Here is a 15,742-nt window from a genome sequence, read left to right as displayed (position 1 = left end):
CTGGAATTTGGGTCTAGACAGACTCCATTTGAGCCAGCTCCTGGGGCATCCAGACAAACAAACATCAATATCAGGAAACAATTCCCCTACACAACTGGCCCTGCACACTGACCTTGGTATCCATAGGATATTTCTGTAGCTGTTGCTGCCTTCCACAGTGCCATCTTGTGAGGCAGCATTAAGCATGTGTGCACAGTTGTCCATACACAGGGGTGTAGCAAGGGGGGCACAGGGGGTGGGCCGCCCCATGTTCCATAATGGAGTGGGTAACAAATTATCAAGGAACAATTACTGCCCTACTAGGGCGGTTTGTAAAAAAAAAAAAACTTTTTTTAAAATGCCTGCTCCAAAGGTCTTATCTTACTATACTAGGGATTATATAGCTATATATGAAATTTCATGAATATAGGTTAATATCTTTACCCTCCTCCACCAAAATAGCTGTTTACTTGGCAGTAAGGCTCTAGTCCAATGGCATGAGTATCACAATGACTGGTAGATTCTTATCTGCTGCAGCCTTCATCTGCCTTCACGGCCATTGTAACATACCGCTTGTTATCTTCCACCTGTTCTGTCGCTGAGGACTTCTTGGATCATTCTTTGTCTAGCTCCTCCCCTTTGACCTTACCGCCTTCGGTGACCAGGGTCATGGGAACATGCAAGCCCACTCATCACAACAAGGTGAAGATACAGCTGCCAGGGCCCCAACTCCTTGGCAAAGCCCTCCACCAACACCTGTCCTAATGCTCCCCTTTAAAAAAAAAAAAGTCTTGGCCAGGTGCTCTGAGCATCTAGGTATAACCACCACCTTAATTTTCCACAATGCTCCTAAAAAAATGCATCACTCTGGGGCATTGTGGGAAATTAGGACAGCAGATCTCAGTCACTGAATGCAAGGTCCACCAGCAGAGGAGAGCAGGTCAGCAGATGGCACTTTGCCCAGGCACTCCTCAAACCTTGTCCAGGCATCCTAGCAACTCAGCAAAGTGGGCCACACCTGCAGAAACTTGGTGGAACTGTGGCCTTGCAGGATAGAGAGCATAAGGACAGTTTCCTTTCCAAACTACATTGGACCTTTACCTCCCCAATTGTCTTCTTCAGCTGATCCAAAAGGGTTTCCTCTGTGAGTATTAGGTACACAGGTACCGTCTCACCTCCCTTTATGAACATTCTCCAACTGTTCAGGGAGCCTTTGAGTGGCAAGCCCCCCTTTGAGTATATCTTCTCATCTCCTTGACTGTAGAGAGACTGCAGCTTCTGAAGAACATTGAGGCCACCCCATTCAATCACCCCACTGCTGCCGCCACCCTTCATTGAAAGTGGTGAGATCAAAGTTAACAACTCTAGATGTTCCAGCTTGACTCTATGCTGGTTGGAGGCTTGCTGAAGGAGGATTTGTTGAGGGCTGTGGGTGCAATGGGTTGATCTTTCGGCTGCTTATCAGGAATGATCTGTTTCCTACAAACATCGTGCAAGGTAGATGTCGAGTACAGTGTTTCTCAAATAGTGGGCTGGGACTGGGACCTACCAGTGAGCCTTGGGCCACTTTTAAATGGGCCTCAGTGCCACAGCCTGACCAGGGCCTGCCCTCACTTGCCTGCCCTGCCCACTAGCCATGCCATGCCATGGCCTTCTGATTGGACCCATGCCAGCCCCAGGAACTCATTGCATGCTGAATAATGAGGGCTGTGAAACAAAGAAATTGGGGAAGGGGTCAGGAAAGGCTCCCTCCTCTGAGGAAAAGGGGCCGTGGGAGGTCCTGAGTGAATAAAAAGGTTAAATTTATTATCGTCGACAACATTATGATAATCTAACTGGCAAAAGAAAGGAAGGGGATGAGGGGAAAATGTGAAGGAAGGAAGGAAGGAAAGAAGGAAGGTTAAAAAAAAAAAACCAGAGAGGTATGATAAAGGTTGCCCATCAGGTGAACTGAGGCAGCTGCCTTGGGTGGCAGAATCCCATGGGATGGCATCCTCATGAGTGCCAGGAGCGCCCACCTGCCCCTGCCACAATCACTGGAGAAGGGAGGAGAAGTGGAGGCAGCTGCATCCAATGAGATCTCGCAAGAGATCCTTGAGAACTTGCTAGAAGCCACGACCACGTGACCCTAGTAAGTGAGGCTTTGGCAGGGGGCGTCTTCAAGCAGTGAAACAGTGAAACAGAATTATTAGTATTAGTAATTTCATATCTATACCACTTAATATTTTAAGGGGGGGAAATCTCAAAGCAGTTTATAACCTACATTAGAACATCAAATAAAATAATAAAAGATAAAACAGAGCAGAAGAAAGTCAGATATAAAGTATATATGCAAAGCAACATAACTAACAGGGAACTAAAACATTATCTTAAAGATTTCAAAATAAGACATTACAAAGGAGGTCTACTACAAAATGCACATTTAAAACAGCATAATTAGCAAGAGAATAAAATATTATCATTAGCATAGAATACATTTGCTGCTGCTGCTGCTGCTGCTGCTGCTGCTGCTGCTGCTGCTGCTGCTGCTGCTGACAATGGTGGTTCATAGCAGGCAGTAGCTGTGGAAGCTCAGGCTCAATAACTTGGGTTTGGCCTCTTCGGCAGCCTCAGCTTTTGTAGCTGGAGTCAGTCAGGGCCCCACCCTCCGAGGCCAGGATGGATCACCTCTGGTACAAGTTGAGTGTGAAAGTAACATGGAAGAGGAGGAGATGGGTAAAAATCCAAGGCCTGTGAGGGTGGGAAAAGCATAAAAGAAACTGGATCAGAAAATTCTGCCTAAAACAGAGGGGCTGAGTCACAATACCTCCAGAACAAATGTATGTATTTAGTTTGTAGTAATGTACGGAAGTGAGAGCTGGACCATAAAGAAGGCTGATTGCCGAAGAATTGATGCTTTTGAATTATGGTGCTGGAGGAGACTCTTGAGAGTCCCATGGACTGCAAGAAGATCAAACCTATCCATCCTTAAAGAAATCAGCCCTGAGTGCTCACTAGAAGGACAGATCCTGAAGTTGAGGCTCCAGTACTTTGGCCACCTCATGAGAAGAGAAGACTCCCTAGAAAAGACCCTGATGTTGGGAAAGATGGAGGGCACAAGGAGAAGGGGACGACAGAGGATGAGATGGTTGGACAGTGTTCTCGAAGCTACTAACATGAGTTTGGCCAAACTGCGAGAGGCAGTGAAGGATAGGCGTGCCTGGCGTGCTCTGGTCCATGGGGTCACGAAGAGTCGGACACGACTGAACGACTGAACAACAACAAAGCTGAGATGAACGGCGTTTCCATGCGCTGCTCTGGTTCGCCAGAAGTGGCTTAGTCATGCTGGCCACATGACCCGGAAGCTGTATGCCGGCACCCTCGGCCAGTAAAGTGAGATGAGCGCCGCAACCCCAGAGTCGGACACGACTGGACCTAATGGTCAGGGGTCCCTTTACCTTTACCTTTAAGCTGAGCTATGGAACTTCTTGCAACAAGAACACCGTGGTATAGAATTTAGCCATTTCCAAAAATAGATTAAATATCATTAGAAAGTGACGTCAGTGATTGCTAGCTGACTATATCAAATTCTGCTTCCACCTGCCCCTGGAACTGGTGAGTCTCAGAATTTTTCAGACTTCTCAAGTAGGCCCTGGTGAGAGAAACACTGAGAACCTCTGGTCTAGAGTAGCCTACTGTGATGAGAATCAAATAATAGAAATGGGCAGTAACAAGAGAAGCCATGGGGGATGGGGAGAGGCAGAAATTAGGTAAAGGGCAGTTCCAGACCTCCCAAGCTCCCAAAAGCAATAACACGGTTTCAATCCAAGACCCAAAGCAACCAGATTTAGGCTTCTTTGAGTCTTATCCGAAATCTGTGTGCAGATTTCACTGATGTAGATTTGATTAGCGTTGGTAAGTTTCATCAAAGATGTCTATTTTTAGAGGGGATGTCACTGAAGTAAGAAGTAGAAATATCAAGTAAGAAAAGCATTCCAAGTATAAAGCCAGCATCAAAACAATGAGTGATGGAAAAGAACGTGAGATGAAAGCAATATTATAAAATCAGATAAAGAGAGTTGAGGGTGCTACATAATATTTAAGAACCCAGGTAATGGGAAGGCTCAACTAGACATACAAGCTAACAAAACATTCTGTGGCAAGACCAGGTTGTGGTGTGGCGGCGGCTGCCTTGGGAATCAGGTTTGGAGCACTACTGAAAGGGTGTTAGTTATTTCATTATTTATTGCATATTACTATTATAAATATAATAGCAAATACAAACATAATACTGTACTACACAACATTACATATCTGCATGGTATCCTGAAAACTATTGTTCTAATAATGCACAAATGGGCTCCATCATTCCACATTATCAGCCTCCTGAACCTGCTTCCTTAGCCCTTATGTAATACATCAGCTTTATCAATACTTAATCTGAGTAACCAACTCATTTTATACTAATCCCAAAGGTTTGGCATTCTTGGTCATTTCCACCTTGCAGCAACACATAGCCTAGCTGTAGCTAATAAAAGATCAAGATCTTACTTCATAACCGCATCTTTCAAACATCCCAGCCATACTGTGTTGATGTTAAATAAAGCATCATACCCACTCATCTCCTTCATTTTCCCCATGATCTCCTTTCAATAAACTTTAATAACTGGGCATCCCAAATCTGTGCCTGAAACCTGACTCCTTCAACAATTATCATTAGTGATATAGTTTGTGTGGGTGGGGGCAGACTCCCCTAAATTCCTCAAAGCAGCAAAAGGCTAGAATTTAATCAGCCCCCCCCCCGAGTCCTAAGATCCAGCAGGAGTCCAATTCTCGAATAGCCAGGCTAGTTTGATAATGGCTGCTAAGTATGAGCAGTTGACTTAACAAAGGCAAGGTGAAGAGCCATTAAGAAGGCAAAGGCTGTGCCAGATGGCAAGAGTGTTTGAGCCTGAAGACAGTGCCAGAGTTTTTAGGATTGAGTTTAGGATTGCAGTGGTGATGATGTGACCCAGGGGAAAGAGGATTTAGTCTGTAAATGGCAATCTGGAAGGAGGGTCAGAGCCATGACTGAGGTCTTTTCAGGTCCCAGGCTACAGCTATGGGAGACTCAAGACCCTTTTAGTATGTTAATACTTTGAACCCTTCCTTCGTAAGCTCAGGTTTTATACATGTGTAAATAAACCATATATCATGAAGACACCACAGTCTCTTCTGTGCCTCATTCCAAAAGGAAACACGGACCCTGGACCCCTGGAATCACACCACTCAGAGATTGGGATCAAGTGAGAGCAAAATTGGAACTTTCTTGCTTGAAAGCTTAAAAATAATAGCAATTTATTGTCTTCCAGTCAACTTTCACGTCTCGTAATTGGTGTAAGGAAATGGGTTGGTAACATTCCTAGAAGTACTTAATAATTTCTGGGAGTGGTAACATCCTGTTTCCTTACCCTTACCCTGAAATCTGAACTATCCCATTTTGGTACCAACAGAAAATCCCATTTTGGTACCAACCACACGAGACTATTAATTGTGAAAAACCAACATTACTGGAGATAGATGTGTCCTCAGTTTGCTTTTGAGTATTGTTTTAAGATGCATGGGAGGGTGTCCTCCATTAGGGCTCCCAGCAATCAGGCCCCAGCACCTTATCTCCTGGGCTACCAATGCCCAGTTCTTACAGTAGTTCTGTTTCTGTTCTTCAAAGGTGACATCATGGCCAGATGACTCCAAGGGTAAACCCCATTACCTCCAGATCACATGAAACCTGTGTGGGAATGCTTAGGAGTGTGGATGATGATATATTAACTTATATATCTCATCCCAGCTTGTGTTAACAAGCTCCAAACTTAGCAGAGTTACATTCCCTTTTAAAACACAGCAGAGATGGTTGCATAGGCTTGCTAAAGCCTCTATAAGAAATATATATTCCTGGTATATTCCCCTTCTTCCCTCTTAAAAGTAAAGACATAACACAGTACTGTTTATAATATATAAAAGAGTTTACTTACAGGCATCCTGATTTAGAATACAGTCTCAGAACGGCAGGCAGGCTTAGATAAATGTATTTACATGTAGAAGCTAACTCCATAAAGAAGGCTTCACTAGGAGCCAAGAGCCAAGAGAGCATTTTGTCCCTGAGATGCTCTTCTTTGAAGAAGCGAGTCCAAAAGAGAAAGATGGGGTCTGCTTCCTGTGGTTTTGTGTAAACCTCCCCAGGTGAAACCACACCCATCTCCAGTTACATAGAGGAAGTTGTCTCAGTCCAGGTAAACAGGAAGTTAAGGCTGGAGGACTGAGACACCTTCATATCCACTCTAGCAATGTTGTGTTTTGACTGCTCTGTGTTTACATCCCACAACCTGGACCTCAGAGCTAGCTTGCTCCTTGGCTGTGAGGGGCCTGCTTAACTTCTGCCCACTTTCCTCCTGATTGCTGTACTGGACCTTGACCTCTGCTTGACTTGATATTGTACCTGCTGTTGTAGCCCCCTGGATGTTGAGAAGACTCCGCTAAACAAAATAGGGCTGGCTAATCACATTAAGTCCAGAATCTACATTTACTTAACTGCACCTGTGCTCAGGCCTGGCTCTGTCTTCTGCCCTCCCTATCCCACCAACTCTGATGAGCATCCTCTGAAACTCAAGTGCACCTGTTTTGGACCATGCCTCTGAGCAGGGCTGAAGTGACCCACTCGTCCACATTCTCAGACCTCAAAATCACCCAAGGTCAAAAAAGTCCACCTGTCTGACCCCACTCACATCTTCTCACATGGCTCACCTGCGTGGCTGCACCATAACACCCCGTTCCCATAACAACCCACTCTCCCCCATCTTCCAATAATGAACTTATTGTCTTAGGCACATCTTCCCTAAAACAGATTAAATTGCTAGTGTGGCATTAGTGTAAATGAGCAACATTTTGAACCAAGGGCTTCCCAGCTTTGGTTGCAATCCTAACCATGTCTGCTGGGAAGTCCCATTGAATTCAATGGGATTTACTGCCAGGTTAGTGGGGTTAGGACTGCAGCCTTACGCCCTTGGCCATTACACTATATCAGTTCTTGCCAGTAGCACAGGAAGGAGTTGGGGGTCCTTTGCCTTTTCAGGTAATAGATGTCCATCTCTCACTAGGAGACCTTTAATGGGCCTCATAGCTCAGGTCACAGCCACTCAGGCAACTGGATTTAGCAGCACTAAAAAAGCATAGCAAAAGATCTGAATTTCACACAGATTTAGGGGAGCCTGGAGTAAACCCATCTATAAATAACTGAAAGAAATGACAGATTGGCTGCCTATATTTGCTCTGGCCGTCTACATGCCATACAAGAATAATCAGAGATGAAATATTTTACAGCAGCTAAAAAAAATTCAACTATGATTACGCTTGTACAGCATGTAGACAGCCAGAGCAAATATAGACAGCCTATCATTTCCTTCAGGTTCAAACTTCAATTTAACCCCAATTCTTGTGTTTTCAGATGTAGCTACCATTCTTCTATCCTTGCCAACCCAACCTATCTAAAATGCTGCTAGCACTTTATAATGTTTTCCTCCAGCTGACAATTGCTTCTCCTGGTTTTCTGCTCTTATCTTTTCTTTATACATAACAATTTTTTCTGCATAAGTAAAAGGTATGATAAAGAATTTCTGTAACCATTTCATGATATTTTCCATTGTGGGCATTATTAAAATAAGCAGACTTGATAAGATCAGAAGGACCTTTTTCTGGATTCCTCTTGCTCTTCTTATTTTACCTGCTGTAGATATTCCAAGCAATAAAATAAAAAGGAGGAAAAACTTATCACAAATGCCTGCGGACCCTTTGAATGTATTTCTGATGGCTGATTGCACAAATATTTTATTTTTCAATTCATTTAGCATGAACTTGTTTGCCCTGCTTCTTGGGATTCGAGCAGCACTTTGAATTCCAATGGCTGCAATAAAAATGCTGCTATTGTTTAAAGCATGTTTAAAATCTATCATTTATTTAACTGTAAGATTTGTACATCATTGAATTTCATGGGAGAAGAGTCATTAGGCAAAGTTAAGCCTGCACTTGAGGTCGTGTTTAATTTATTTTCTGGGGCTTGATTTGTGCTCTTTGAACAAAAATGTCATAAGTTATTCAATACACAAAGGTGTCTACTTTCATCTCACAATAATTAGGCTGATTAATTCGTATTATCACTAACAAGAAACATTCATTCCAGCAGAGTGAACACTGCAAACAGAACCTGTGACATTTCCACCACTTTAGACTGAAAATGCATTATAGGCAAACTGGGAGTTATAAGATCTGCTACAACAAAGGCCGCATTCAACATTTTATCTTTGTAGACAACGTGGGATGTGATATTTGCAGCTGAGCATAAAATAAAAGGAAAGGAGGATAAACAGCAATGTGAAGCAATCATACCTTGCAATAAGGTCAAGGCTAACGTATCAGGAAGAAAACAACGATTGGCACAAATCTAAAAGTAGAATTGGAATAATAAATATGAAAATTGGTGTGGGGAGGAGCTGGGTTCTGTGTCTGGCCATCTTATGTGATTATTTATGGGATATACTTAGAAGCTGATGCTATCCTGGTGGAAAGGGCACTGGCATCTAAAAACGACTAGATATGAGAAGACATGTGTAGCCACAATTTCCCCTCCTGGTGGGTGGGTGGGTTTTGTTTTAAAAACAAACAAACCTGGTGTGGGAATACGTTTTTAGGTGCTCCTGCACCTTGCCGCAGTAAGGTAGCTTTCCGCGCTAGGCACGGAAGGCAAGAAGATCAGGCAAGCAGCTGCTGCGTGGATCCTTCCGCACCTGCTGCAAAGCGCGGCAAAACAGCCTTAATAAACGGTCAGTTAAGAGTTTCCCGCCCAGAAACTTACCTAGATACAGCGTTGTGATTGGTTATTGTTAACGTTATGACGATGTTTAACTTCCTAATAAATAGCCCCTGCTCTCTGTAGCGGTGTGGAGAATGCGCGAGACAAGCCAAGAGAGAACATCCGTGCGAGACAAGCCAGAGAGAAACCGAAAGAGAAACCAAGCCGCACAGAGCAGTAGAGTGCAACTTCACCATTGACTGCAGTCTCTTAGTCTTTATTTCTTTTATTTCTAAAAGTTTATTTGGCCTTCTTAGTTTTGGCCGCTTCTTTAGCTTTGCCTATCTTTCCTATCCGGAAACCTCCGGAACCTCCGGAAACCTTCAGAAACCTTCAGAACTCCCAGCAACAATCTGATGACCTTCAGGTTCATAACCAGCGGACCCTTTCACGGCCAGTGGGAGCAGGAACTCTGGGAATTACTGGTCGTCCCAGATGCTGGTTATCCCCACAACCTGGAATGATTATTTCTATTTCTTTATTTCTAAATATTTTAAGTTCCCATCTTTTTCATGCTTTCCCTAACCTATAGACTTTTGACGTTAAGATATTGGCGTGCCCAAAAGGAGTTCTGTGATTCTACTTGTGTAGAATTGGCTCCCGTCTTTGCTTATACAGTACTGGCTTAATTAGTCACATAGACGATCGTAGATACTTACCTAAATCTTTTCAGGACCTACACACTTTAGATCCCCTCTTCCCATGTCACCTAGCTCTGGTCTCATTTTAGCTGTCTACTCTAGTTTTTTGCCTGGAGACTTGCAGCCACATATGGCCCTTGAAACAAAGGAGGTATGAATTGTACTGCTTCTGACACTCAAAAGAAATGAGCCTACTAAAGAGAAGGGTATCTGCACAGTGCCACTGTATCTGCGCTGGTGTGAGCTAGTGAACCACAGCAGCTTTTGAATATCCATAGGATGAGGGCATCAGTCTCCTTCAGTTCTCCACGGTGTTTTCAAGCATGCTATTCGGCAAATGCACATTGCAGGATCACTCTATATTTAATTTTCATCAGTCTTGACAATATTTCAGAGTAGCCTCATGAGTTTTGTATATCCTGGGTACTAAGAGCAAGCGCAAGCAGAATGCATTTCAGCACTTGCTTTCGGTAGGGATATAAAAATAAATGGATTGTTGGGTCTAACATGTTACATTTTTAATCATTCTTTTCCCCTCTGGGAGGTCTTCAAACATAGAGATATTTTAGACCTACATGGCTAACCCTGGTTTGTCTTTCAAAAAGCTGAAGAAGGCTGGTGCAGCACAGCATGTAAACTGGGGCTGCTGATCTCTCTCAAAAAGAACAATGGCTCTGTTTGGGATAAGAATTTGGTATCATAACAATACCATCTTCAGCAAAACAGAGAAGACCAGGGGCCCATAAAAGACAAAACAAGGTCAGAGTAAATTGATTTTATGAACTTGTAAAGGTTACCAGATTTTCATCATTAATCAAAGTTCCCTGGTCTTCAGTAATGGCATGCTGTCTTAAGAAAAGAGATACACATTTATTGAGCTAAACCAAATCAAAGGATTCTGATGCTTTCTGATAGAGTATGACACCTTTTCTTCTTTCTCCTTTTATGAAACTACCTCAGCATCTCCCAAAGATTTAGAGTGAAATACATACATACATACATGGGGATGTGGGTGGCGCTGTGGGTTAAACCACAGAGCCTAGGGCTTGCTGATCAGAAGGTTGGCGGTTCGAATCCCCATGACGGGGTGAGCTCCCGTTGCTCGGTCCCAGCTCCTGTCCACCTAGCAGTTCGAAAGCACGTCAGAGTGTAAGCAGATAAATAGGTACCGCTCCGGCGGGAAGGTAAATGGCGTTTCTGTGCGCTGCTCTGGTTTGCCAGAAGCGGCTTTGTCATGCTGGCCACATGACCCGGAAGCTGTACGCCGACTCCCTCAGCCAGTAATGCGAGATGAGCGCCACCACCCCAGACCTAATGGTCAGGGGTGCCTTTACATACATACATACATACATACATACATACATACATACATACCGTGTTTCCCCAAAAATAAGACATACCCATAAAATAAGCTGTAGCAGGATTTCTAAGCATTTGACCGATATAAGCCATACCACGAAAATAAGACATAGTGATAGGCGTGGCTATGCAGCATACCGACGCAGAGCGGTTAAGAAGATGGGCAGCAACTGACATAATGAAAATAAGACATCCCCTGAAAATAAGCCATAGTGTGTCTTCTTGAGGAAAAATAAATATAAGACAGTGTCTTATTTTCGGGAAAACACAGTACATACATACATACATACATACATACATACATACATACCTGTACCCTAGGTCAGAGGTTTTCAACCTTTTTGAGTCCATGGCTCCCTTGACCAACTGCATTCTTTCTGTGGCACCTCTGTGGGGCTCAGGAGCCCAGTTATGTCACCCCTTGCCTGCAGAGCTGGTAGCCTCTCACCCTTTTTCAAACACCCTCCCTTGTGTTGCCACAGCACACAAAATATTAAAGCCCCCCCTAGACCAGAAAATCCTAAGAACAATGGGAAATTACCACATTCTTCAAATGAGGCTACCATCTTCTTGCTTCTCTCCCTGTGCCTCCCTTACCCAACTGGCAAGAGACCTGCTCTACTCAGAAAATTCAACTTGAAGGAGTTCTACCACCCCATTAACCTTTTCTTCAGCATAAACTCTCCCTCTCAGTTGTGGAAACCTATGCCTATTCCTCCATACTCAAATGCCTAAATCTACTACATATTTTGAAAAGTTCTTTGTCTCTTTGTCTGTTTTCTGTGCATTTGGACACCCAGAATATGAACGCTGGTTCCTCAGATAAAAGAGCGCGTTTCTCATTATGTTTGGAAATAATTTGACACCTTTTTGACTCAAGATGATAGACTGAACCTAACTCAGTTGGTTAGAGCAGGGTGCTGATAATGTCCAAGGTTGCAAGTTTGATCCCCTTATGGAACAGCTGCATATTCCTGCATTGCAGGAGTTAGACTAGATGTTTCCCAGGGTCCCTTCCAACTCTATGATTCTATGAAATTGCAATAATTTCAAAACTAAACTGCTGTTTGTTTGTTTGTTTGTTTGTTTGTGTCTTAGAATTCCCAATCATCACCAAGCACTTTCCACTAGTAAATAACAAAGAAATCTAACCCCCGATCCACTCTGCTGATGGAGGTTTGGGTGAGATAGATGTGTCCCTCCACCCAGTCCTTTCTGACTCCGCAGAGAGAGCTCGGCCACCAAGGAAAACCCAGTGCATGTGCCCAAGCAGCTGGCAAGCAGAAGCTACTGTTGATGGTCTCCTCACTGGTAGGAACAGTAGAAACCCTGAAAGTGGGGCATTTGGGAAGATAGCACAGGGTTCGTGGTATCTTGAGCAGCCCTGTTGCCATCACATAGCAGCAACTGGCCCTATCCAGGCCTCTTCACTGTGCCAGCCCCTGGGCGCTAGGACTTTTCACCCTGGGTGGCACAAGCAGCAAGTCTATGGGTGCAGTGGTGGACACACCACTCCTTTAAGCCCCTTGGCTGCTGACCAGGGTTTTAGATTGTATCCTAGGAGGCTCAGCAGACCAGAGAGCCTTTATATATGCCAATGGCACTGGGTGGACCCTATAGTATCACCTGACTTTCTATGAGTTTTTGTGTCAGTCATTTTTCTGACGACACAAGAAAAAGTGTGTGTTCTGCAGGGCTCGGCATTTCAGCACCACAATACCAAACAGCAATTCAGATTTCCCTGTCATTCAAACCTTCCTTCCGCATTTCACCACCCACAATACACATTCTGCAAAAGTTTCCCTTGGGAGCAAACAGCGCATTCCTTGGAAGCTTATGCTGACTGATATTGAAGCATGCAGCAACAGCCACTGGTGGTTAACTGAGGCCCTTGGCTCTAATAATGCCATCATCTCCTAGTCCTGAAGATGGCCCAGCCATTTGTGTGAAGAATGATATGTTGCGCCGCAGGCCACCCAAGAAGGGACGCTTCCCAGGGCAGACGAGAGGCAGGCTGAAGCAACCACCTCAGGCAGCAAGATCCAAGAGGCACCTCTGTGGATGCCTCCAAGGGCGACCCCACAACATCGCCAGAAAAGCAAGAGGAAGAAGCTGTGGTAGGTTTCAGGTTCTGGCAAGAGATGATGGATTCTCCTTCCTTGGAGGTTTTTAAGCAGAGGTTGGATGGCCATCTGTCATGTATGATCTAGTATGATCCAACTCCACCATTCTGATTCCTTAGACAACTCTTTAGATTGTTATTATTTTTAAAAAATGGAATTAGCTTTTTTATGACAGGGAAGGCCATCCAACCACTTTATTGGCCATCATGGTAACCATTTTCTAGCATACCCATAGAGGCAAAGAAAATGTACACCGTATTCTAAGTGTGGCTGCATCAGAGACGGTGATACTAGCTCTTCTCGTATCTATTTCATCATAATTCCTAGCCTTAGTTTTTACTTCTTTTTCCACAGCTGCAGCATACTGAGCTTTCCACAATGACCCTGTGATCCCTTTCATGGATAGTCACAGTCAATTTAGACTGTATCAGCATATATTTGCAGCTAGGGTGATTTGTCCCAATGTACATCATCTGCACTACAGATGTTGCTTCTCCGCTACAAATTGTACTTTCCTCCCACAGCTTTGCAGCTGTTTGGTAGTGACCTGGGGCTATTGCTGAACATCTCATTCAGCCTTCAGAGGGTCTTGCTTGCAGATCAGATCAACTCTGACACCTAGAAGGTGGCAAGCAGAAGCTCTCATGGGCTCGGACTTCTAAAGAGGAATGAGCCAGCTCTGCCTGTCTGCAGCTTAAGCAGAAACTGCCTTCCACATATTTTTTTTAAAAGCACTGAACACCTGATGGCTGCCAGGATAGTCACCTAATTCTTTAAGGCTTTGTTTTTAATTTTATTTGTGGGCTGGGCTGCTGCTGGTGGTGTTTTTTTGCAATGCAGATCATCAACACTTATTCACTGCTTGCATTCTTACAGAAAATGACTCTTCCTACTCCCAGGGCTTTGCTGCTAGGTGATAAAAAGCCTACTTGAACATGAGAGCTGATGGAAAATTATACGCTGTTGTGTTTAGTTTGCAACTTTCATCTAGAAAGAATTTAATCTGAGGCTTAAAAAAGAAAAAGAATACGGGATTCTCATGTTCAGCCTTTATCAGAAGACCTAATATGCAAATCTGAGTGTGGTTGGATCCTGACATCCCTTGGAGGCAGTCACTTTCCTTGTCAACAATCAGTATATTTCAAACAAGGGTGATACTCTCCTAACAATACTAATAGCACTGCATCACCATTGGAGAATGCCTCTCAGAAATTCTGAAAATCCATATGAACATAAGAGGCTGCTGGATCAGGCCAAATACACATCTAGTCCAATATCCTGTGGGAAACACACAAGCAGGGTCTGAGCACAAGAGCACTCATGCGGTTTCCAGCAACTGGTATTCAAGAACATTGCTGCCTCCAACTGTGGAGGAGCACAGCCATCATGACTAACAGCTACCCATAGCCCTCTCCTCCTCCTCCATGAATTTGTCTAATCCTCTTTTAAAACCATCCAGGTTGGTGGCCATCACTGTCTCCTGTGGGAAGGAGTTCCACAGTTTAACTACTTGTTGCATTTCTTTTATCTTTTGTGAATCCTCCAACATTCACCATCGTTGGATGTGTTATGAGAGAGGGAGGAAAACTTGCCTCTACCCACTTTCTCTATGCCAGGCATCATTTTATAAACTCCCATCATTTCACTTTTACTCACCTTTACTTTAAACTAAAATGTCCCAAACACGGCAGCCTTCCTGCTTGATCATTCTGGTTGCCCTTTCTGAACCTTTACCAACTCTATACAGTGGTACCTTGGGTTACAGATGCTTAAGGTTACAGACGCTTCAGGTTACAGACTCCGCTAACCCAGAAATAGTACCTTGGGTTAAGAACTTTGCTTCAAGGTGAGAACAGAAATCGTGTGGCAGCGGTGTGGCGACAGCGGGAGGCCCCATTAGCTAAAGTGTTACCTCAAGTTAAGAACAGTTTCAGGTTAAGAACGGACCTCCAGAATGAATTAAATTCTTAACCTGAGGTACCACTGTAATATTATTTTTGCAGTGAGACAACCGGAACTGTAAACAGTATTCCAAATGGAGCCACACTATAGGTAAGAGCATTATGATATTGACAGTTTTATCTTCAATTTCTTTCTTCATGATCCCTGGCATCAAAATTGAATATCTAAAGTAAAATCAGTGTATATAAGTGGCTTAGTTATATAATGTTAGATGAAAATAGTAAAGAAGAAGTACTGTATAAGGTATTTTTGAATTTATGTTAGAAATAAAATTATTGTGATAAGTTAGATGTTATAGGTTAAAGACTAAGATTAATGGTTAATGATTGTTAAATTAGTTACAAAGTTACTAAAGTAAATTCGAACTGTACGCAGATAAGAGAATGGGGGAAGTCCCTTAATTATGATTTGAAATTAGATTTAATTTTAAGTATGCAGTGTTCCAGTTTTGTGTTAGGTATGTATAAGTTTTTTTCTTTTTTATGGTTTATGTTGTTGAAGTTTTAATGTTGTTTTAGGTGTTCCTGTGTGGTGTATTTCTTTGTTTATTTGTTGTTTAATGTGGAAAATTAATAAATTCTTTTTAAGGGAAAAAAACAAATTTGCCTTTTTCACTGGTTTGAAATCTTCATCAAGCTATCTACTTTGCATTTGTGACCAACTTCAGGTGGAAGAGATCACTCGTCATCTTTTAGCCTGCCCATTAGAGAGACCCAAGAGATCGCTTTCTGAAATCTTTGTTCACACAAGCAGGCAGGTACACTCAAGCAGAAATGGTTTGGCTTCTTTTGAGTGACAATAATAATGTTGCACACCAC

This window comes from Lacerta agilis, chromosome 7 (genome assembly GCF_009819535.1).
Source record: "Lacerta agilis isolate rLacAgi1 chromosome 7, rLacAgi1.pri, whole genome shotgun sequence".
NCBI lineage: Eukaryota > Metazoa > Chordata > Lepidosauria > Squamata > Lacertidae > Lacerta > Lacerta agilis.
The sequence above is the reverse complement of the archived record's forward strand: the minus strand, read 5'-3'. Positions refer to the sequence as shown.